This window comes from Cupressus sempervirens, chromosome 1 (genome assembly GCF_028749045.1).
Source record: "Cupressus sempervirens isolate cs-2001-9-10 chromosome 1, ASM2874904v1, whole genome shotgun sequence".
Lineage (NCBI taxonomy): Eukaryota > Viridiplantae > Streptophyta > Pinopsida > Cupressales > Cupressaceae > Cupressus > Cupressus sempervirens.
Genome location: NC_143118.1, coordinates 510,665,142 through 510,688,618, shown reverse-complemented (window position 1 = coordinate 510,688,618; position 23,477 = coordinate 510,665,142). Strand labels below are relative to the sequence as shown.

Here is a 23,477-nt window from a genome sequence, read left to right as displayed (position 1 = left end):
TACCTCTGGTACACTATGCCTACAGCAGCTCCAGGTCTCATAAACTAGTCACACTTCCCACGATTGATAACCGCACTGACTAGGGGTCTAGGGGGCATCACCCCCAGCGGGGTCAAGGGGCAGCACCCCCACCGTCAAGACCAAATTAGCACTCTCAAACCTACACAAAACTCCATGGAACACACCTTTTTTGTCATTTTCTTCTAATTCCACACTCTTTCTGGCAACTGCTTATGTTTTACTACCTTTTTCTATCTTTCCCTTCCCTTTGGCATCATGCGTTACTCATTCTGAACTGTTTCAATCTGTCTTTTCTTTTTTCTTTTTTCTTTTTTTTTAAAGAAAACCTCCTATCACTCTTTTTCTACATCTATCAGTCTACTGCAATCTTCTTCTCCGTCTTCAGTTCCTACCATACGGAATGGCTCCCTTCCTGCATTGAAGATGTTCCCACCTCTTCGACATACGGCTTCCCTTTTTTCGTACAGGTTTCTATCTTGCTCCCTATCGTCACTCCTTCCTTTATCCCTATATGTCGTACGGTTTTCTTATGGTGCCTGGTATGCACTTGCAGCCTCTATACGGATTCAAGCTTTGCCGTACGGTGTTTACCTACACTAAAGGGGCCATATGGAGACAAAGCTTTGTGTCGACCCTCCTTTCTGTACGGTAACAGCAGCACATAAAGGGGTCGTACGGTGATAATCTCGCTCCTGCACACAACACTTCATACAGTACTTAAATAAAAGGGGAGGCCATACAGTGACTGGATAGAAGAGGAGCCATATGGTGACTGCACTATAAACCGTATGGTGACTGCACTATAAACACCGTACGGTGGTCATTAGGTGGTTGTCGTACAGTGACTAATAACTTTCTTTCTTTTTTCTTTCTTTTTTCTTTCTTTTCTCTTTTTTTCTTTTTTTCTTCTTTTTTTTTCTCTTTTTTCTTTTTTTTTTTTTTTTAAAAAAAATTCGCAGAATTTTACTGATCCTCGATACTCGTCAACGACGGAACAAGTCACGCATGATATATTTTTAACTTGCAACCGTTCACCGTTTCCAAAATTTCCTGCCCATCCAATGTCCATAACTTCATTGCTCCGTTATCACCTACTTCCCAGATCTGGCATGGCTCAACCCGTTTGACTTTAAACTTGCCCAGTTGATTTTGTTCTATCCGTCATATTTCAACACCAATTGTCCTGGTTGGAACTTGTTCAGTTTCAGGTGTTTATCATGCCACGCCGTTCTGCATCACCTCCGTGGCCCATTGTGCCAATAGTCTCTTCTCCTCAAGTTTGTTCAAATTATGCAATCTTTCCCTCAGGCTTTCCATGTCGCCCAGTTTGTTCTCGAAACTCAGTACCATGAATTTCGTCGGCTGCCACTCCTTGCCATCAATAACTATATTCTTGATTTTAGAATCTTCACTCTGTGATGCTGAAGTTTTTATTAAACCCTTCCTGTTTGTTTCTTGTGCAGCCCATACGATGTGTTTTCCTTGCTACCGGCACCTTTGTAGTAAATTCATGGTGCGTTGTAACCTTTTCTTTCCGCGTGGTCCGTTCACTGTGTTCCGTACGATGGAATCTTTCCTTTTTCTGGGTTCGTATTGTATGTTCTTCCCTTCGACTTTCATCATAACCCCCTTTCCTTCTTTCGCTTCTCTGTATTCCTTCGGACATTCATTTCCCTCTTCTTTCTCACCTTCATCGATCCTTAACATATTACAGCTCAAAAAGAGCTCATAATGATCCATCTACCAGTGGAAGAGGCCATTCACCGAATCCAAATCATCGTCCGTCGATCCACCTTCCAAACATAGGACTCCTTCCTCATTGGGTTCCAATCGCTGCTTCATTTTTTTCCTTGCTTCGTGTTGTATATCTCTACTACGATCTCATTGTCGTCGCACAACAGTTGAAATTCAATGGTAAATTCTTTTTTAACGTCTACCCAATTGGTTATTTTTTTGGGGATCCATTTCGACAAACCAATCAATTGCTACATCCCTTAGGGTTGCCGAAAATTGTCAGACTCATTCATTTGTATATGTTATGCCATTCGCCCTCCAAATTGTTTCGCATGTTTTACAATGTTGGATTGGATCGGTTGTTCCATCAACATCAAAATTTGGCAACTTTTCCTTTGGTCCAACCATTACTATTCGAGTTGGAGGTACGTGCACACCAACATTGTTCTGCGCACTTGCGCTGTTCTGAACTACCGCGTTGTTCTGCACACTCGCGTTGTTCTGCACACCCGCGTTTTTCAGCACACCCGTGCTATTTTGAACAGTCGTTTTATTTCTGATAGTCAAGCTATTTGGTGAAGAAGAGTTTTCGTCAAGCGAAGCTATCCGTTCCGGAAGTGTATCTCGAATGAAGAATTCACTCCACGCTCGTGCTCCCTCGACACTCCGAGTGTCATGTCCCCAATTTTCGATGGCAGTCTGATTAATTAATTTGATTAACTTGGTTGTCCAAAATAATGAATATTTTATGAGGACGACTAATTAATCATTTTAATTAAATAAATAAATGATATTAAGTTAATTACTTATAAAGTTATCAAATAAATAAATATTAAAAGATAACTTTATATTTAATTAATTTAATAAAGTGACTTGGATTATAAAATATTTAATAAAGTCACTTAAGAGATAAGATCAAAATTGTTCTAGAAGTCCCTGGAGAAGGTGGAGAGAAAAGAATAAATAGGCACCCCGGGGCTCCATTCGAATCAGGCAGTTGTTTATTCCTCTTTGTTTTCAGATTGTGATTCAGTCACAAGTGCATTGTAGAACCTAGGGTTTCTGCAATTGTCACAACTGGCCATTGAGAACGATAACTCTCAATAGGTACGCAATTTTGAGGGTGTGAAATATCACCTGAATTATTGCAGATTGGAGGTGACATTCAGTCATTTCATCGGGGCGGTAATCTGTGGTTTATAGCCAAAAATTGTGAAGGATCATTCTCAGAATTGATATTCGAAGATTCAAGATATTGCCAGGGTTGAAGTTCATCATTTTTTCCAAGATCTGTTGGCAAGAGGAGTAAGGTGACTTCATCAGCATTCTATATAGAAGGTTGCAGTGTGAACAGATCTGGGAACGAGTTTCAGAGCCATCCTTCCAACAGCACTTTCGTATATCGTTAGGACCGAAATCTGGGCTGAAGGCAAATTGCAAAGATCACTTAACTCGGTGGATCTAAACTTAACCGTCGGGCTCCAATCGCAAGTTTAACTTGCTCATAATATCCGGTGGCGGCGATAAACTGATGAGGGCGGATTTAACTGGATCCATCGGCTCTGAATGTTCAAATAAGCAGGCCCGACGGATTGAAGACCAAGTTGGAAGCTAGGCGATGATAGAGTTGAGGAAGCAGCCGAGTTTGAAGAATATCGAGGGGTAGCTTATGAATTTTCAAAGCGGAAATCACCATTAACGGATTGGGAAGCATATCTCAACCACACTCCATAGTTACTTACGACTCAAGGCACGGGGATTAGTATTAGGCGGATCATATTAACTGGCCCACAATATCCTGCAGTTTGCAAATAACAGTGATTCATATCAATTCCTTGGCGATCATTCATGGCGAAACGCTTCATAGCTATACCAAGGCGGTCGGGTGTATTGTAAGACAGTATCAACAGCTCACGATTCTCGGCAGGCATTCGTTGTGTGTCTTTATTCGGCGGTGTTTTGCAATCGCAAGTCTTACACAGTATCTATGGCGAATCTATACAAATTCTTTGATCGCAATTAGGCAATGATATACTGTCCACGCGGGCTTAGATCAGAATCACTTAACAAAAGAGTGAACGCACATCAGAGACCTGGCAGAATATAAATTGTAGATCGGGTTGCTCGAACGTCTACATCGGCTAGTATTGGCTCCAACACAGGAGAAATTGCACTCCGATTGGGCAGAAGAGTGGTAGCAAATTGGCGGCATCAGTTTCCAAATAGGGTATATATGATATAATGCACAATGATGATTAGGTCTCCCGTGAGCAAGCCCTGAGAGCGGAAGCACTGAGCAAAGACTGTGATCAGTAGTCGACAGAGGAAATGCAGGAGACCAGTTTAAGTAATTGAAGACTCAAATAAGTAAGATTATAGCAAAATACATTTGTAAATTGTAAATCTTTGCAAGTTTAATTTAGCAACTACAGTTGGCATCAAGAGTGTTAACAAGTTGTCGTAGTTCAGTCGGTATAATTAGTAGCTCTTTCAAACATGATCCGGACCTTGCTAACTGTTTGACGAAATGACCGAACCCTTGAAGTTTAAGTTTTTGGTGTTTAAAGAGGCAATAACCTGTCGGGGTTATTTCAGTGGTATCAGAGCGGTTTTCTTGCCATCCTGTGGGGTGAGAACCGACTTACATGAGTGATCAGCACTCTACTTCAACCAAGATGTACAGGTACAGCACAAAGTCTCCAAGGACACAATCTCGGACAAGTAATAGACACAGTATTTAGAGTCGGAATTGTGGAAAGGAGGACTATTCAGACATTTAGGACAAGCTCAGAAAAATCAGACATAACATGTCTGAACTGTTGGTTAAGCACCACCGTTTAAATGACAGGTTGTCCGACCCAACTAAGGTAAATAAGTCAACTGGATTTCGATTCGAAAAATCTTCTCGAAAAGCACTAGCTGATATAGTGGGCGATGTTACTAGGAACCTTAATGAGGAGTTCGAGAAACAAGTGTGCAACCGGTCAGAGGTTTCAGTTCGGTCACAGGAAGAAGTGGTGAAGGATATTACGCTGATGGATAGTAACTGTCAACTTGATACTTCAATTGAGACAGTTGTATACAGGTTTTCCAAGGGTGATGTCTCAGATACTCAAGGTGGTTTGGTTCCGACAGTCAATGATTACAGTGAAGTGACTTCAGATGATGATAAGGATGTTGATGATGAGATACCAGGTAGAGATGAGCAAACATTGAGCATTTATGATTTTGCTGACAGAGAGTACCAAGCACAGATGGATGCTTCGTCACTTGAGGTTGAGACTGGTAGTACTTTACATGATTTATCCAGCCAGCTGAAGGTGAGCAACAACAGTATTGTGACTTCCTTATCTCATCATGACAAGATACGGGACATGTTAGAGAATCACATCCAGATGATTCAGTTACAGGATAGACAAAAAAAAGTCCAGGCAAAGTTCTCTTGTGTTGACCTACAGGCGATTAGAGAGGGAATGGGAACGATGAAGTTGAGTTATCTACATCTTCTATTAGATCGTGACCATCTTCTTAGACTTGTCAGAGACTACTCAGATGCCTTGAGAAGGAAGGAGGAAATTGACAAGGTTTCTCGCGAGCTTGAGGACACTCGAGCAACTTTGGCTTCATAGGACTGGGAGAGACATGGGAATGAGCATGGCATGGAGCTAAGCTTAATTTCATCTGGCACGTCTGACACTCAGTTTTCTGCAGTAGGTTGTTCATATGTGGTTGCTGTTAATGAGAAGACGATATCAGACAGGTATATGAAGTTAGCTGGTATTGGTCACATTACCCAGGTAAGTAGTTTGCTTGAGTTACCAGCTATTCCTTGCTTACGGATATGGACTCAATAATGTTTTAGCAGCATTTGGGATTTAGTTGACTGGAGAGCACTTTATGGTAGCAATGATTATTTGGATGCTATCATGGATTTGATTAGCAGAGTATACGGTGTTGCCTTTCCTTGCGCCAGCAGAACATCCGATGTTGGTATTAGTTTTTATACACCGGTATTGGGCTTGGTTCATATATGTAGACGACCATTCTTGCTAAAAGGTGTTGAAGATTTTTCATATCCCAGGATCGTTTTGGCCTTGATGACATCCGGGAGAATGCAGTGAACAGTCTTGAAGATTCAGCTTCCTTGACAAATTCTTTGGGAACAGGGGAGTTTAACAGCAGTACTACAGCTTTTGACATTTTGGATGTTGATATGGACATTGGGGATGATTCGCGAAATATGAATGATAATACTCTAGAAACCAGTGACCTTGAAGATACTCTTTTAGACAGGGCACCAGAAGAGGTTTGTAGGAGACAGTTCAGCCAGAGCCATCATGTGACTAGTCAATTGAAAGTTAGTAAGCGAGACATTGCTATCGCTTGTGAGCATTTTGATACTGCTCGTCAGTTGTTGGCCGTTACTGGGTGGGGTACTGCTATGACAGATGAGTCCAGTGGTGGTTACTTTCCTTTGGCAGAGATTCATGCCTTGAGTGAAGCTGTCCAGATTTTGAAGCAGGATTACCTACGACTGGTGGCCGACCGTGATCACCTGGTTGAGTGGGGGAGTACAGCATATGAGGCACTCTTGGATCGTGAAGAGGAGGTGAGTGAGCTTTCCCAGGAGCTCATAGTGACTATTGAGGCTTTAAAGGACACACAGCGAGATCTACAAAAGTCACAACTTCAGTTAAAAGAGGTGACCGTGGAGTTGGAGCATTTGCGGTCAAAACCAGCCCCAGACCCAGTTCATTTGACTATTGAGGTGGATGATGGTAAGTACACTTCCGCAGTTGCTACTAAGGAGCATATTGTTGAGGCTGACACACATATTCAGGATTTGGTAGCAGCTGGTTCTAATGAGTTCGGGATACCGGTAGAGTCAAGTTTCCAGATTGATTCTTCTCAGATAGTTGATAGTGTGGTACAGTTGAATACGCCACCCTTACAGGAGGACCAGTTGTGGTGTAAAGGGGAGTATGTTAATGCTTCCTCGTATAATTTTTACTGCACTGAACCGTTCATGGAATATTTGTTGGATAGTGCACGTGTTCATCTGGATTCGCATAAAGTGACAGAAGGTGTTCTCATCCAGGATACTAGTGTTATTTGCAGAATGGTTGAGAAGATAATAGCGGTCCTTTCTACTATGTTACCTTACAGGGATCTCGAAGAGAGGTTTGTTGAGCGAAATGTACGGGATCCTACCTAGCCTAAAATCACTCGGAGTGGGAGATCGGAGCCATCTGTTGATTTCCAGTTCAGTGATAGTGAGTTTGGAGGTCCTTACCGGCATTATACAGTGAGGTACGCTCATCACATTTCTATTGACCTAGAGTTGGAAGGTTTGTTTTCACGCAGGTGCAGTTTGGCTCCAGTTTCTTACCATCCATTATGGGATGGATTGGCACCATATTTTGAAAATAAAATTGGTAGTCGCAAGTTACTCAGCCTGCAGCATCGACACACCCGGAGCAGTTTTTCAGAGATTGGATTTGATGGCAGTGATTCAGGCACCTATGGCTGTTGTCATATTTACAGTGCAGTTGGGTGCAGGTGTCATTTTGACAGGGGTTTGAGTTTTGATAGAGTTGATGTTTCAGTTGGCTTGAGTTCCGCAGAATGGTTTCTTCTACCGACATCTACAGTTGGTTTTCAGATGATTTCATCAGAATTGTCAATTGTTTGGATGTTGAGTGCAGTTTCTCAGTTGTTGATATTGATGATTTCTCCACGGGAGTATGGTGAGGATTGGGACGATACACAGAATTACATTTGGGATCCAGGCAGACTGATCGATTCATGGTTCAGCCATTGCTTGGGGACAAGCAATTTCAGGAAGGGCAAACTGTCATGTCCCAATTTTCGATGGCAGTCTGATTAATTAATTTGATTAACTTGGTTGTCCAAAATAATGAATATTTTATGAGGACGACTAATTAATCATTTTAATTAAATAAATAAATGATATTAAGTTAATTACTTATAAAGTTATCAAATAAATAAATATTAAAAGATAACTTTATATTTAATTAATTTAATAAAGTGACTTGGATTATAAAATATTTAATAAAGTCACTTAAGAGATAAGATCAAAATTGTTCTAGAAGTCCCTGGAGAAGGTGGAGAGAAAAGAATAAATAGGCACCCCGGGGCTCCATTCGAATCAGGCAGTTGTTTATTCCTCTTTGTTTTCAGATTGTGATTCAGTCACAAGTGCATTGTAGAACCTAGGGTTTCTGCAATTGTCACAACTGGCCATTGAGAACGATAACTCTCAATAGGTACGCAATTTTGAGGGTGTGAAATATCACCTGAATTATTGCAGATTGGAGGTGACATTCAGTCATTTCATCGGGGCGGTAATCTGTGGTTTATAGCCAAAAATTGTGAAGGATCATTCTCAGAATTGATATTCGAAGATTCAAGATATTGCCAGGGTTGAAGTTCATCATTTTTTCCAGGATCTGTTGGCAAGAGGAGTAAGGTAACTTCATCAGCATTCTATATAGAAGGTTGCAGTGTGAACAGATCTGGGAACGAGTTTCAGAGCCATCCTTCCAACAGCACTTTCGTATATCGTTAGGACCGAAATCTGGGCTGAAGGCAAATTGCAAAGATCACTTAACTCGGTGGATCTAAACTTAACCGTCGGGCTCCAATCGCAAGTTTAACTTGCTCATAATATCCGGTGGCGGCGATAAACTGATGAGGGCGGATTTAACTGGATCCATCGGCTCTGAATGTTCAAATAAGCAGGCCCGACGGATTGAAGACCAAGTTGGAAGCTAGGCGATGATAGAGTTGAGGAAGCAGCCGAGTTTGAAGAATATCGAGGGGTAGCTTATGAATTTTCAAAGCGGAAATCACCATTAACGGATTGGGAAGCATATCTCAACCACACTCCATAGTTACTTACGACTCAAGGCACGGGGATTAGTATTAGGCGGATCATATTAACTGGCCCACAATATCCTGCAGTTTGCAAATAACAGTGATTCATATCAATTCCTTGGCGATCATTCATGGCGAAACGCTTCATAGCTATACCAAGGCGGTCGGGTGTATTGTAAGACAGTATCAACAGCTCACGATTCTCGGCAGGCATTCGTTGTGTGTCTTTATTCGGCGGTGTTTTGCAATCGCAAGTCTTACACAGTATCTATGGCGAATCTATACAAATTCTTTGATCGCAATTAGGCAATGATATACTGTCCACGCGGGCTTAGATCAGAATCACTTAACAAAAGAGTGAACGCACATCAGAGACCTGGCAGAATATAAATTGTAGATCGGGTTGCTCGAACGTCTACATCGGCTAGTATTGGCTCCAACACAGGAGAAATTGCACTCCGATTGGGCAGAAGAGTGGTAGCAAATCGGCGGCATCAGTTTCCAAATAGGGTATATATGATATAATGCACAATGATGATTAGGTCTCCCGTGAGCAAGCCCTGAGAGCGGAAGCACTGAGCAAAGACTGTGATCAGTAGTCGACAGAGGAAATGCAGGAGACCAGTTTAAGTAATTGAAGACTCAAATAAGTAAGATTATAGCAAAATACATTTGTAAATTGTAAATCTTTGCAAGTTTAATTTAGCAACTACAGTTGGCATCAAGAGTGTTAACAAGTTGTTGTAGTTCAGTCGGTATGTAGGTTAAGAAATTTCTCTTTCGTCTAGATTCTCTTCCCTTTCGTCTAGATTCTCTTCCCTTGGTGTATGTAGGTTAAGAAATTTCTCTTTTGCTTCTTCCACCAAATCCAACCACTGTCAAGTCTCTTCTAGCAATTCCTCAGTGCTTCGGTGTCCATCGGTAATCTGCTGAAACCTTCATCTGCGTTCGGCCTGTTGTGCCAAAATTAAATTTCCTTGTGCTATGCCTATTTCATCTTTTTCCTTTAGCTTATTCTTAATTTTGTTCAGCTGATTCGGCATTAGTCTTCATTCCTCTGCCTTCATTCCAGGTCCATCGAGCAACGGCGCCAAATGTTTACCATATGGGGTAAATAAATTAATGCACACAAACAATAGACAAGAACAGCAGTACTCCTTTTATTATTTGCATATGCCAAAGAGATTACATAATGGTTCTGATTATGATTACAATGATTCTGAAGGGTGTATATATACTTTCCAAAGAACCTTCCCAAAGGGGTCCGTCAGCTACATAACAAGAATCTTCCCGAAGGGACCCGTCAGCTACATAACAATAACCTTCGAAGGGACCGTCGGCTACATAACAATTACCGACGACATCAACCCGTCGGCTACTCAATATTTACCGATGACAAATGTTCCACAATAGCCCTGCTATTCGAATTCTAAATGCTGGAGGACTCCAAATTTTTGATATCTTCCAAAGATAATCTGTCGCTTTCCTGGGCAACTACAAAGATTTGTCCTTATGTGTGGTCTTGATTCTCTGCCTTTTAGGAAATAAAATTAAAAAGCCTTATTTTTGTCATATGGATCTTATTATCCACTTCAAGAATGCCAGTCACCAAAGTATTTATGCTTTCGTATTCCCAGAATTGCCATTTCTCAAGAGTTCATAAAGTTCTAAAATCACCATGTCTCATTTGCATTTTACACATCATAAGTATACAATGGCGAAGAGGTGCAAACACTTCCAAAAATAGCATGTCCTTTTACTCCTCTATCGTTTTTACCTTACTAATCTTCAAATAGAGTTGCCATTCAGATATATTAGGCAGCAATAATTTGTGCGGCAGTGATTGAGCAACATATCTAGTCATTCAAACAAATCTCATCTTCATGCTTCTCGTGGGCATCTCATAGACGGTATATCCTTAACCTGTAGGCTTGGTTTCCTTTTGCCATGATATCCAGTTGTTTTTATTTATCAATCAATTGAAAACTTTTTAGAGTACCTTTGGTCACCATCTTTTGTATGAGAGAAATCACTTTTTCAATTCCTACAACCTCTGAATGTATGATAATGCTTGCCAAGTGCATACTTCTGGACTTTTGAGTGTGGGAATACATGGATGGGTTGGTTTTAGCATGTAGAGAGTTGTTTTTGTATTTAGATACTTCATTTATTTCATCCTTCATGCTGAAAATAAGTGCAACACACATCCACAAGATATCGCCGTTTATAACCACGTGAAGGCTAATACTGACGGGAGCATCCTGTTATGATATTCGCTCCAGCATATTACCTAATTGATCACTAACCACAGTGCATTGTGGCTTCTTCTGGACGGAAGATAATCTTTCAAATGAAAGTCTGAATGATCTTTTCCAATCACCAAAACATTTCCAGCCATGCCCTGTTGAGGGAGTGATTTATTATCTGAATGTGACACCATCATCGAGTATATTATTCTGATGTTCCAGACCATTTCCTACACATTTGAGAATGGCATTTTGTTTGAAAATAAGAAATCTTTAAACCCATATAATCTGAATGTTCGCATGCTCCACCTGTCAATCCTTGATGTTGGTGATAAACCACCTCATGCTTGTATTTGATGAGCCTAAAATAGTCGCCATTTATGCACACAAATCCCATGACCATGGTATGAGGAGATCATTTTAGATGCAGTCCCTGTATGGAGGGTGTGAAAACAAGATCACAGATTTCACTTTGATGCCAACATAAACCCAGCACATGCTTAAGACAAAATTCCTGGAGATTGCATCGACTTCTGTTTATGATTGGGATGCTCAGGGCTTTGAATATGATTCTCATTTTTGCATAGTTTTAGCCTTGTCCAGATGGCAACCACTGTGCATGATCCCATTCCTTGAATATCTGCGATCCGTTTGAATGTTTTGTTATAGCATTAATTGCGTTCGTTGTAGCAGGCAAAAGCTGCATTTAGTTCAGGATTCTCATAGTTAAACTGTATTATCTACAAGCATTGTTGCACGCATGAGATCCTTTTCCAACATCTGAATCTGTTTAATGCTCATTCCGACCATCAGCAACTTCTCTGACTATACCATAATATATCACCAGTCTTTGATGCTTTCGTCAAGAAGGTTAGTAATAATACAAATTATACTAAATCATATGCTGTGAACAAAGATTCAGGAATGATGTGTACTGAGATTGGTTGTATCTTAGGAACATCATATCCTATTTAAAGGAAAATAGATAACTTATAAGAGGATAACGTAAATAATGGAATTAAAAGTCAGCAACTTCTCTGACTATACCATAATATATCACCAGTCTTTGATGCTTTTGTCGAGAAGGTTAGTAATAATACAAATTATACTGATTCATATGCTGTGAACAAAGATTCAGGAATGATGTGTACTGAGATTGGTTGTATCTTAGGAACATCATATCCTATTTAAAAGAAAATAGATAACTTATAAGAGGATAACGTAAATAATGGAATTAAAAGGCTAAGGAAGGTGCCGAGGTGGACACTTTAATTTGCAAAAATTAGGGCTCCATCAAGGCCAAGACAAAGGTTCAATTTTGGAATTCCTAACTCTTTTGATGATCAAAACACAGTCCAAGAAAATGGAGAGGATGTTGGCACAAGAAAAAATGGGAAAATATCAAAATCCATTTTTTTGGTATTTTCTATGTTCTAGTACTTTCTACTCGTAGCTTGGAATCACGAACTGTCAGAATTTCTAGAAAAATCTTCTAGAGTTCTACATTTATTGTCCAAAGTCTTAAGCGTAGCGCTATGACTTCCAGGCCTTGTCGAAGCCCAGAAATGCCCCAGAGGCCTCTAAAAATGCAAAATACTAGAATATAGAAAATACCAAAAAAATGGCTTTCAATATTTTCCCATTTATGCTTTGTGCCAACATCCTCTGCATCTTCCTGGACTGTGTTTTGATCATTTGATGTCTTAAGAAATTACACTTTGGTTTTCTTTAAATGTTGAAATCTAGGGTATACTGCAAGTAGTTGTTAGTTGAACTTAGGAAACTGGTTAACAAAGTGAAGTATGGAAGAAAAAGGAATAAAAGTCTCTAATTGTTAAAATGTTGCATGCTACAAAAGAGAACTTGTGGATTGTTGACAGTGATTGTTCAAACCACATGACCAGTGACAAAAGTAGGTTTCCTATATTCATGGACTGGGATGGTAGTCTTATAAATTTCAAAGATAAATCTTTAGTACCAATTCGAGGTAAAGGTTCCCTGAGCGTAAATGGTACTTTGGTGTTACATCCCAATTTTCGACCCAATTTAAAATGTTCATATAGCCATTGAGGCTCACATAAAGTCAGTTGACAATTAAATTTGTTATAATCCTATGAAATGGTAGATGGTTAGCCATTACAATTTCATATGAAGATAACATGCTACTTGATTATTTATCATGGATTCATGGAATTGCAAAGGCAGTTAGCCATTATGATTATTTATGATTAATAACTTGTTATGGTAATATGATTTAATTGCAGAGAATTTTCTTGTAGGGAGCACATCAAAGGGGTGGAAGCATTGTCAGAATATAATTGGGCACAGAAGCATCACCATCATTGGGCAAATGGGTATGAATCGTGAATCACCATGGTTGAGGACCTAGCGACTGCATGACAGGATACAATTAATGGACACGCATGAGCTATTAAGTAAATATTAAATAAATATTAATCTTTTTAACTTAATTAATGTGTACCTCAAATGGCTTTTGGTTGACTTTTCCACCACATCATTATTCATTAAAGGTGACATAATAGTATTATTTTTATACAAGATTTTATCTATTTAATACGTACATTTAAATGCATGTACAAGAAGATATAATAAATCTTCCAAGATGAAACATGTATTTAGATATACATAATTAAAAGATACGCCTTCAATAAACATTTAATATGTGCCATCTTAATAAAATATATTTACATGCATAAATATGTTTATATTATTCTTTTGATTCATAACCTTTCAAATTATTTTCCTTATTTATTCTTGCTAAAAATCGAAATGAACATTTGGCATATTTTATTGGCGATCAAGAGCCAAGTCTCTTCTTTATGAGTTACGGCTTCTTGGAAGCCAAAGAGACTTCAATACCTTCTTTAAAATATGAAGCCGTGAGAGACCATGGACAATATGGATTTTTCTGTGCGATATCTCTGCATATTTCTACTAGATATCTGTGCAATACAACACCCGATATATCTGCAATATAACACCTAATAATTCTCTACATTTTTCCTTGCAACGATTTACCATTTCATTTACATTCTCCTTGCTGAAGCACATGATTAGAACCGCACTAAGTCTGCAACCAAAGTTCTTCCGAAAAAGGGGCTAATTGATAGCATCCAACCATCACTCAATTATATTTCCAGATTTTACCAGGTTATGTGGTTGCTGCCATATCCTAGTGATTGTAAATGTTTTTATTTTCAGATACTACTGCATACTGAAATTACAGCAGTAAGATACAACTCTAGAATATGTTGCAAATCATCTTTGTTCAAATTCATTGGTTAGTTCCTCTTTAGAACAGAACTTCTTATGATGAGTCAAAACCAAGTATCCATGACATGATAGCATATCTTTATTATGCCGTTGAATGTCAGAATCAAATGGTATTTATTCTGCAAGTTTTAAAGTTATATTTCTCAAATCACAAAAATATGATAAGCTGGAAATATATAATATTCTTGTATCAGTTGAGGATCAACAGAAAGAGTTAGTTTCTTTGAGATTTAAACACCTAGGACTCACCTAACTGTATAGCCAAGGAAAAGGGTGAAGAGGTGAGAGAAAGGAATCTGCAATAACATGAAACAGAATCAAACGTGACGTAACAATGTTTATCATTTTTAAAAGGAATCATTTTATAGCTCATGCATGTTCATGTTTATTGTTTTCTCCTGTTGTCAAATCGAGTGGTGTGATTAGATACCAAGATGCTCAATGGCTTACAAAGTGTTCCATGTCTATTCCGGGTTGGGAGGGTCTTTCTAATTAAAGAAAAGTGGGGTGGTTAAGCCCCTAACAATGTTTCCCCTCTCCACAAGATGACAAGACATGCATCAGATAAAGATAAGCAGAGCATTCAAACATTTATTGGTAAAAGGTATTTTTACTTTTATGATATTTATACAAGTAGAAGATATGATGGATTAATTTATTTCATTGAATTCAATTATCTCCTTTGATGTAAGCAACCTTTCTCGTCAATGTAATTGGTAACCAGTTAGATCAGTTGACCTTCCAATTGAATATGGAATATATCTATAGGATTATTATTTCAGTCTTTCATTTGTAAGAATAATAATTATAAGCATATCTTCTAATCTTATGTTATTGCCACAGTTAGCAATAAGAAGAAAAGGAATGAAATAGAGGTATTTAACGCCCCAAATGATACAATGGTATCTGATGTCCCAAATGATACAGTGTTATCTAATGCCCTAAAAAATACAGTGGTATTTGATGCCCCAAATGATACTGTGGTATATGATGCCCTAAATGATCCAATGGTAATCGATGCCCTAATGAACACAATGGTATGTGATGCCCTAAATGATCCAATGTTAATAGATCCCCTAATTGATATAGTAGTATTTAATGGTAATCCTCATTTGATTTTGCTATAGTGGTATTGAATGGTAATCGTCATTTGATCCTAAGCGGTATTTATGGATTAACCTGGGTGTTTGCAGAAGCATCCCTAGATTGATTTTAGTTTCGAATTCCATGGTCTGTAGATTTTTAATTCCATAGTAAATTCATTGATGGTGGTTTTCAATTGTTAGTTATGGAATTTTGTTTAACTGATGTAACCATTAATTTCATTCACATGAAAGTAACTGATATAACCGTCTTCCCATGATAATGAAGTAATAACCGTATTTCTTTGATATGTTAGTTGTTACTTAAGACTCAGGAAAAGTGTATGTTATAGTTGGAGGAAAAAAATATATAGTTTATTGACAGTTTGAAGTATAATTTGTTGAGTGTTAGTTGTGTGATAAATGCTATTCAATAAACTTTAATGTTCAAGGTTGTGAAATTAGAAAGATCGATTTTAGAAAGGTGATTGTAGAAGGTAAACATACTGAGAGAAATGTCTCTGACTTAAGGGAAGTAGGAGGCGAAAATTGCTTGTCGAGTCAAATTGATGAGAGTTGGTTGTGGCACAGGAGGCTGGGTCATGGTAATTCAATAATCTTGTAAAAATCAGCACGTTAAATTCAGTTAGACACATGCCTAAAATTGTATGCTTGAAAGTATTGTGTAAAGAATGTCAACAGGGGAAGCAAACTAGAGTAAGTTTCAAGCCCAAAGTACATTCTATTAGAAATAGATAATACCGGGGGGGGGGGGGGGGGGGGGGCGCGGAGGCGGGTGAATCGGTATTCTACAAACTTTTGCCCACAACTAAATATTGTTAATTACTTTATAATTTGCATATGAAAGTAAACCAATAGTGTTGAACAAAAAATTAACCATACACATAGAGAACTCATAACACCATTATTTGCTAACTACGGAAACCTTGGCCAAGGGAAAACCCCAGTGGGGATGTGTTGGTAAACAGATTGTTACTTTTCAATTAACTCTTTAACTGTCCAATATTCTGTGAACAACAACTGATTACAACAGTTGGGAGACCGCAACTAAGTGACTAATTTCGCTATGAATTTATAAGTACACCTCCCTCGAGTTTATGATTTGCAATGCATTTGTTTGTTTCTAATCCTAAGATGGGGTTTGTTCTTGACCAGAGAACAAGAGAGGAAAACCAAGTTAGGCCTAGACAGGAACTAACTTAAGCTAAAATCTGGGTCTTAATACTACCCAAATCTATGACTCCACACATCTTATGAACCCACAAACCTGGTGATGCAATAATGAATTCTATTTACACGAATAGGATGCTTAATAGAATGATTTTAACTCTAAATGCATAGGAATCTAACCTAAGAAACAATACATGAAAAGTCTCGTTTAACTTCTAACAATACTATGATTACCTTCAGTTTGTTGTATTAAAACCAAGGAACAAAGCTCTGTTTGTTCATTAGTTTAATTCAACTCACAGAGATGTTTCTAAGACATGCAATGGAACAGTAAATAATTGATACAAAACACATTCAAGTTGTCTCTGCAATCTAAAGTATTTCACACCAAAATTTAGCTGACCCTTCCATTAATTTTCAATTGAGTACATATAGGATTTCGAGATGAACCGTTACAAAAAGGAGCTGAATCGGTTCATCTTCTCAAAAATGACAAATGGCAAGAAACCAATTGTCAATTACAAAATCATATCAACAAAAAAGGGAAGCAATATCATTTCACTTGTTTTCCTTTCCAATTTCGCTTTATAGGCCTTGGCAGCAACAACGATTGAAATGAGCTCCTCATGTAGCTCCTGGTGTATCTAATAAGCCACTTGGACTGTTCTCTGGCCAAGTCTTCGATCACGCTCAACTACTCTTGCACTTCTTCTGTTGTCACATGTATGCATCCGCTGAGTTGTTGGAGATCTGACACTTTATCCTAACGGCTAGAAGATCTCTCTATTAATTTATCCAAGTAGTCGAGGAAAGCCTTTTGCATAATGATGACTCCTACTACTCCTTTTCCCTGCCCACTTGTTTGGGATTCAGTGTGTAGGCCTTTAGCAACTCATAATCCCTATCTTGCTCCTCTTTAACTTTGCTTTCTGTCTTCTGCAGTCTTGTCAAGGAGATCATGTCAGCTTTGAATTGCAAGCTCTATTGCCATTCAAACAAAGGCTCATCTCCTTTTTGTAAAATCTTAGCTTTGATTGCTTCTTTGGCCTTCATTTGGATGATCATGTGTAGAAGTGAGATGCAATCTTCACATTTTTCCTTCTCCCCAAACAGAATTTCCTGGTTAGCTAGGATGTTATCCTTTTCTGTCTCGAGCCTCAGCATTGCATTGCCTAGTTGTTCTATAACAGCAAATCCTTCAAATTTGAGTTTTTCACTCCAACCTCTACCAATTTGTCCAAAATGTTTGTCCTCCTGCAACTGAGAGATTATAGCTTGAATATCTGTAGCTGTGGGGTCACTAGTAGATAGTATCCCCAAAATGCTTGCTAACGGGACAACTAATTGCCTAACGAAGCAGTTGAGCTCAAGATCTCTACCTTCAATTGAACCTTAACAAGTTTGAGATCTTCCAGTTCTTCTTCTATCACTTCTTAGTTGCTTTCCATAAGCCCATCTTGGTGTCATGCCTAGCTTCTCCCAAATCCAGAGACTGTAATCTAAAGTCAGCTACGGTCAAATCCTCAATCCTACCTTCTTTAGTGGGCTTGGCGATCTACATGGAGAGGTCTCCGGTCCTCGGATCTCGATCGAGGATAGACAAAGTCTTTGGCTTCTTTACTTTACTTAATGTTGACCCAGAGCGGATGGCCAAAGATAGAGTTTCTTTGTTGGGAGCCTCATCTTCTATCCTCTTCCTCTTCCTGTCCAAAGTGTTTTTGAGCCATGACTTGGTGCCGATCACTTTGGATGCAATTCCCAGTGTCTTCACGCTGAACATCTTTTTCTTAACAAGAATCAAGACCTTTGAGGACGAAGAGAAATGATTCCCTAGAATAGGGGAAATCAATTTTGAAGCCTCACTAGCCTTCGTCATTTCAGATGTCTTCTTTACTACTTCATCTAATTCGGTGGATTCACTTTCACTGCTCTCCCCGTCACCAAGGCCAACTACCTGAATGGAGGGACTACTCGGGGAGAGTAGTGGCGCTCCTATAGATGGAATGCGAATGGCCTGGGGCTGCTAAACTACTAGAACTAGAGCATCCTTTGGTTCCTCGACTTTCTTCTTTTCGGCCCCTACTTCGACCCAAGTCACAGGGACCGAACCATCTTGACAAGTTTTGTCTAGAGGAATGATTTTGTTAGGAGGTTAATCACCTCCACCCACCAGTTGAGTTGGAACCTAACCGAGTGATGAAGTTGTGCCTGAAGTGTCGGCAAGGGAAGATGATGTTACAGCTACATCTAGGGTGGACTGGGCAAATGCACCTTTACTTCTTTTCTTTCGTGTTGTAGTCCACTCGACCCACTTCTCGGTCCTCTTATAAATTTTTGCCATCATCATGTCCATGTCTTCCACAACCGGTTCAAAGCTTATAGGGGTATTTCTTATTTTGGTCAGGCAAGCTGTGTTCTACATATTCTAACCATCATCTTCTATTTCCTCCACATTGATGTTCACTTTGTATAGCTTAATCTGATCTACTGTCGACCTTGCAAAAGCATGATCACGACTTTCAAATTCATCTTTGAAGTCGGCCTAGTAGTCTTCAATTGTGTCGATATGCTTTATCAAACTTCCAATCTGCAAGACATCTTTAGCATACCCATTGGGGTCGAACATAGGTCTCAAGACCTCGTACATATCGAGCTTGTACTTCTCAAAAATCTTCATCATATTTTTAGCATTAGATTGGGTGTCACAACTAAATGCTCCAACCTTCATGGGGAACTCATATCCTTTCTTCTGTAGACTCCCGCTTAGGATGTTCACTTGCAAAGCCTGGCGGATGATCTCAATCAGCACAGCCATGTCGCTCGAGTATCTTGGTAGCTTCAGGGGAAAGCCATTGAAAGCTGTAAGACGTAAGAGAAAGATGAAAACTGAATGAAATAACAACCAAACTGGCCAATGGCAAACATCGCTTCTGGGGAGAATCTTCGTTAAATCCCTGCAATTCCCTATAAATTATCATGGGAAATACATCATATGCTCTTACATATTCCGCATAACCATTATGCATCTAAAGGCAAGAATAAAATTCATACGACTTAACATCATCCAAGAAATTGTCTAGACATGGGAGACCGGGGCATAATTACAAGGAAGCCACCATGTATATCAAGAACGAGGCCATGTAGAATGAATTATAGAATTTGGCCTTTTGGAGAGCGTGGGACAGAATTTCGTTTACCTCCTATGCCCAATCAAAATATTGCGTATCCGAACATATAACTTGAACCAAAAAGAAGTATTGTTCAAGAAAATTCAGGGCTTCAGTTTCACCTTTCAATCTATGTAGAAGAACTAGAATATCAATTATTTTGGCTTGAGGTTAGACACCGAAAAGGTCTTGGGGACTTTGCTTTTGTCACTCTGTAGCTTTTCAAACCATGTCCACATAATCTCCTTCCTCCAAATCATCTTCTTTGCTGAAAATTTTGAAATAGCCCCGCTGATCCTTAGGTCAAAAATTCCTCCCGTTCTGGCACATGAAGACAATTTACCACTGTCTCTCTGTTGATGGAAATCAAGACGATATCATCGGGCAGAACTATCTACTCCATTTCTAGGTTGTAATGATGGATGCACTCGTATATGAGTTATGGGGCTTGAACTACATCTGAGAAACCAAAGGCTTCAACCAAACCACTTCCCCAAAGCTTCTTAGTGATAGGATGGATGCATTCAGCCTTTGCCCTCTTTTGGAAGTCTGGCATATCAAAGAAACGGAAGGACGTGTCTATGAAGTTTTGCATTTGAGACTTGATCCCAGTCAAACCATCAAAACCCACAAACTTAGTGGCCATAGCTTACAAATAGGATCTAGAATTGAAAGGTGAAAAAGACAACAAACTTCTACAATCACTGGCTTTTAAAAGCTATGCGCACTGGTAGAAATGAAGAAATCAAGAAAACAAAGTAACTTATTCAACCGCCAGTGTGTTTTTATATGAGAGCCTAATTCATCCGTTAAACTTCATAACTCGTGCCACATGAGTGATAATTTAAGGAAATATCCATTAAAAGTAAATGCAAAGGTTCAATGGACATTTAAAAGTCCTTTCACCATTCTATTGGTTGTAATGGTAACTTTACATTAACTCGTTATTTACTTTTCCGTTTTCCCCTTAGTTTCGAGAAATTGCTTCCGAAGTATCCGTCAATGAAAATTCATCGAGTAGATCCCAATCACATCTTTCATTTGTGAAAGCCCATTTTGTTCCATTATCATTCCATCATTTATCAGGTTCTTCATTTGAACCAAATCTTCTTCATTGCCTTAATTTCCTTGATCAAGTGAGAAATTGCCTTCATGGGTTGAAAACCCACCAAGGAGAAGGTGATTTTCAATTTTCCATCGATGCTTCTATATGGTTGAATCTTTGATAAAGTGTGATTTTTATTGTTCAAGATGCCTAAGCAAAGTATAATTGTTCACTGAAAGCTTACTTAGCATCTTGAATTTTGCTTATATCAGTGTTGTGGTAAATTGTCTTCATGGGTTGAAAACCCGCAGAGGAGAAGACAATATGAGATTTTCCACCAAAGCTTTGTACTTCAATTCCAATGAGTTTAGATTATGCTAAAGGGCCTGATCTATGATTTAACTGTCAATTTACTTCGAGATCTATGACTTTCGAATATTTTTACACTTAATGTTACCACAATTGAGCTCCCACGGAAAATCACCCTTATGGTTGAAAAGCCGCCGAGAAGTCAATATAAGATTTTCTGTCAAAGTTTGTTTCATCAGCCATCAGTATAGCTTGAAATTACTTAACCCGACCGCCGATAATTGCGGAAGTCATAGCGATAGACTCTAGTGCTTTGCAAGTGCTACAGAGCTATGAAACCTTTGGGAATTACAAAGCATTAGAAACAATCCTGCGAACACGATTCGTTAGGAACGAGCAAATCTTGGTTTTCACTGGGTTGGGTATAAAACATACTCAACGCATTACATGAATTTTGACACCCTGCCCGGTTTCCAAAACAGAGGAATTTAGGGAAAACCCGATGAGGACCACCTACCTATCAGGACTAGACCTAGACTCGAACGCGTATAAGGATGAACTTTAGCTTCTACTAGGATACATAGAACTCACTTTTGAAAAAGATCTGAAGGACAAAAGTGGGGCAACAGGATGATACCCACGAGATGATTCACTAAACAAAAGATTCTATTAAGGATATTGACCCTGTTAGAAGTCTATGAAGTACATATAGTATCTCGCGTCCTTGTTAGAGGACTAGGCCTTGTTAGAAGCCTCAACCCTATTAGGAGTTGCTTCAACCCTGTTAGGAGTTGGCAGATCAAATACAATGTATGCAAGAAGAGCCCACTACCCTAACATGCATTTATACAATAAAGTTTTTCACAAGAATAGATATACATACAATACTTGCTCACTGCTGTAATTCGCACTTGCTCTAATCATACATCAAATCTTGCATCAAATAAGGCTCTTACAACTTTCAAGTTGTTCGTACAATAGTTTGCATATCATATATCATCTCATCAACTTCAAATCTAGCACACTTATCCGCACAAGATAAGATATTTACTTATACTTCGCAAATTAATAATTCTCTGCTCAGTTGGCCTTCATGTGTTCACACACTTGATAGAATATAAATTATGGAATAATATTCACTAAGTCAGCTCATCATGACTTAGTTATTTTTTGTTGCCAAAATAATTCCTTAAGTCGTACAACTCAATTCTCTGTCATGCTCTGTCAAATACCTGTACTGGTGTTTCAACTATAACTTGCGTCGTATTGTTCATATACATCTGCTCACTTAACCACATCATCATGACATTGTCATAAAGTCATCCTCAACTGCGCATAAGCTAAGTCAAGTGTGTAATCCATATACATGATATCTGTCTCTACGTTGCTGCACATTGTCTAACACTTGGACAATTTTCTAACTCTTAATGCATAAATGAAATGCTGAATATATGTTACCATAAATAACAAGACTCAAAACATCTTACTAACCATATTGCCAACAATCTTCCCCTTTGGCATTGATGGCAACATTTGGGAAAATTGGCTAAGTCCCAAAATGATGACATACGTAACAAACCAAATAAAAGTAACTACAAAGAATTTGCCTTCAAAACATAACAATTTTATTCATGTTTTGATGGATCATTACATCCTTTATCACTCCTTACATTGATACATTGTTAGAAAGGTTAATCTTTCCTTGGATATATTTTAATTGGGATATTCCAAGGGTCCCTACATGTAATTTGTCCACTTGTACACATGTGGAGGACATGTCATTATTTGTCCATTATTCCACATGTAAGGACAACTCTTGTTTATTTCTTTATTTAGTTTATCCTCCTTAAGAGGATTGTGACACTTTGCACACACCTATTATGAATGTGGCATTCATAGAAATGGGAGTTACAAATGCAACTCCTCTCTCATCTCTATATAAGAGATGCTCCTCCTTCTTTCTTCACAACTACACACCACTCTAAGCACTTGATGTTATTGTATTGAGCTACCTTTGCTCCAACACTCTCTCTCTCTCTTCTTTAGGCATTTGCCTTCATTCATAATAACTCACAAGGGGTTTTCTTTGCTTTCCCCTTATAAAATCCTTGTCTCCATTGTTGAACCATCTTGGTGTATGCTCTTGGAGTTGCTTATCTCATGGTAACATTGTTTCACACTTAACTTACTTGGATTGTTTCTCGTTCCTTGCTCAACATTATTCATTTCTTACATGGTATCAGAGCTTGGTTATCTAATCCTTGTTTTAAGTTTTGTGGTGAAGGTTGTCATTCATTGGAGCACACCTTATTTGGAGACGTTATTGAGAGAAGAAGATTGTGTTGTGATCTTAGCTCGTTTTAACTAATCTTGTGCATGCAAGTTTTTTTAACTAACCCTCTTTGGAAGGCTTGCCGCCAAAGGGTTTTCTTGCAAACCTTCATTTTTTTTTACTAACCCTCTTTGGACGGCTTGCCGCCAAAGGGTTTTC

The 23,477-nt window shown here is 38.8% G+C and overlaps 1 protein-coding gene across 2 annotated transcripts in view; it reads right to left on the bottom strand.

The window, feature by feature from the left end:
- PAC (pale cress protein (PAC)) overlaps positions 1-23,477 on the bottom strand; it is a 212,460-nt gene that overhangs the window by 83,498 nt on the left and 105,485 nt on the right. The window lies entirely within an intron of this gene.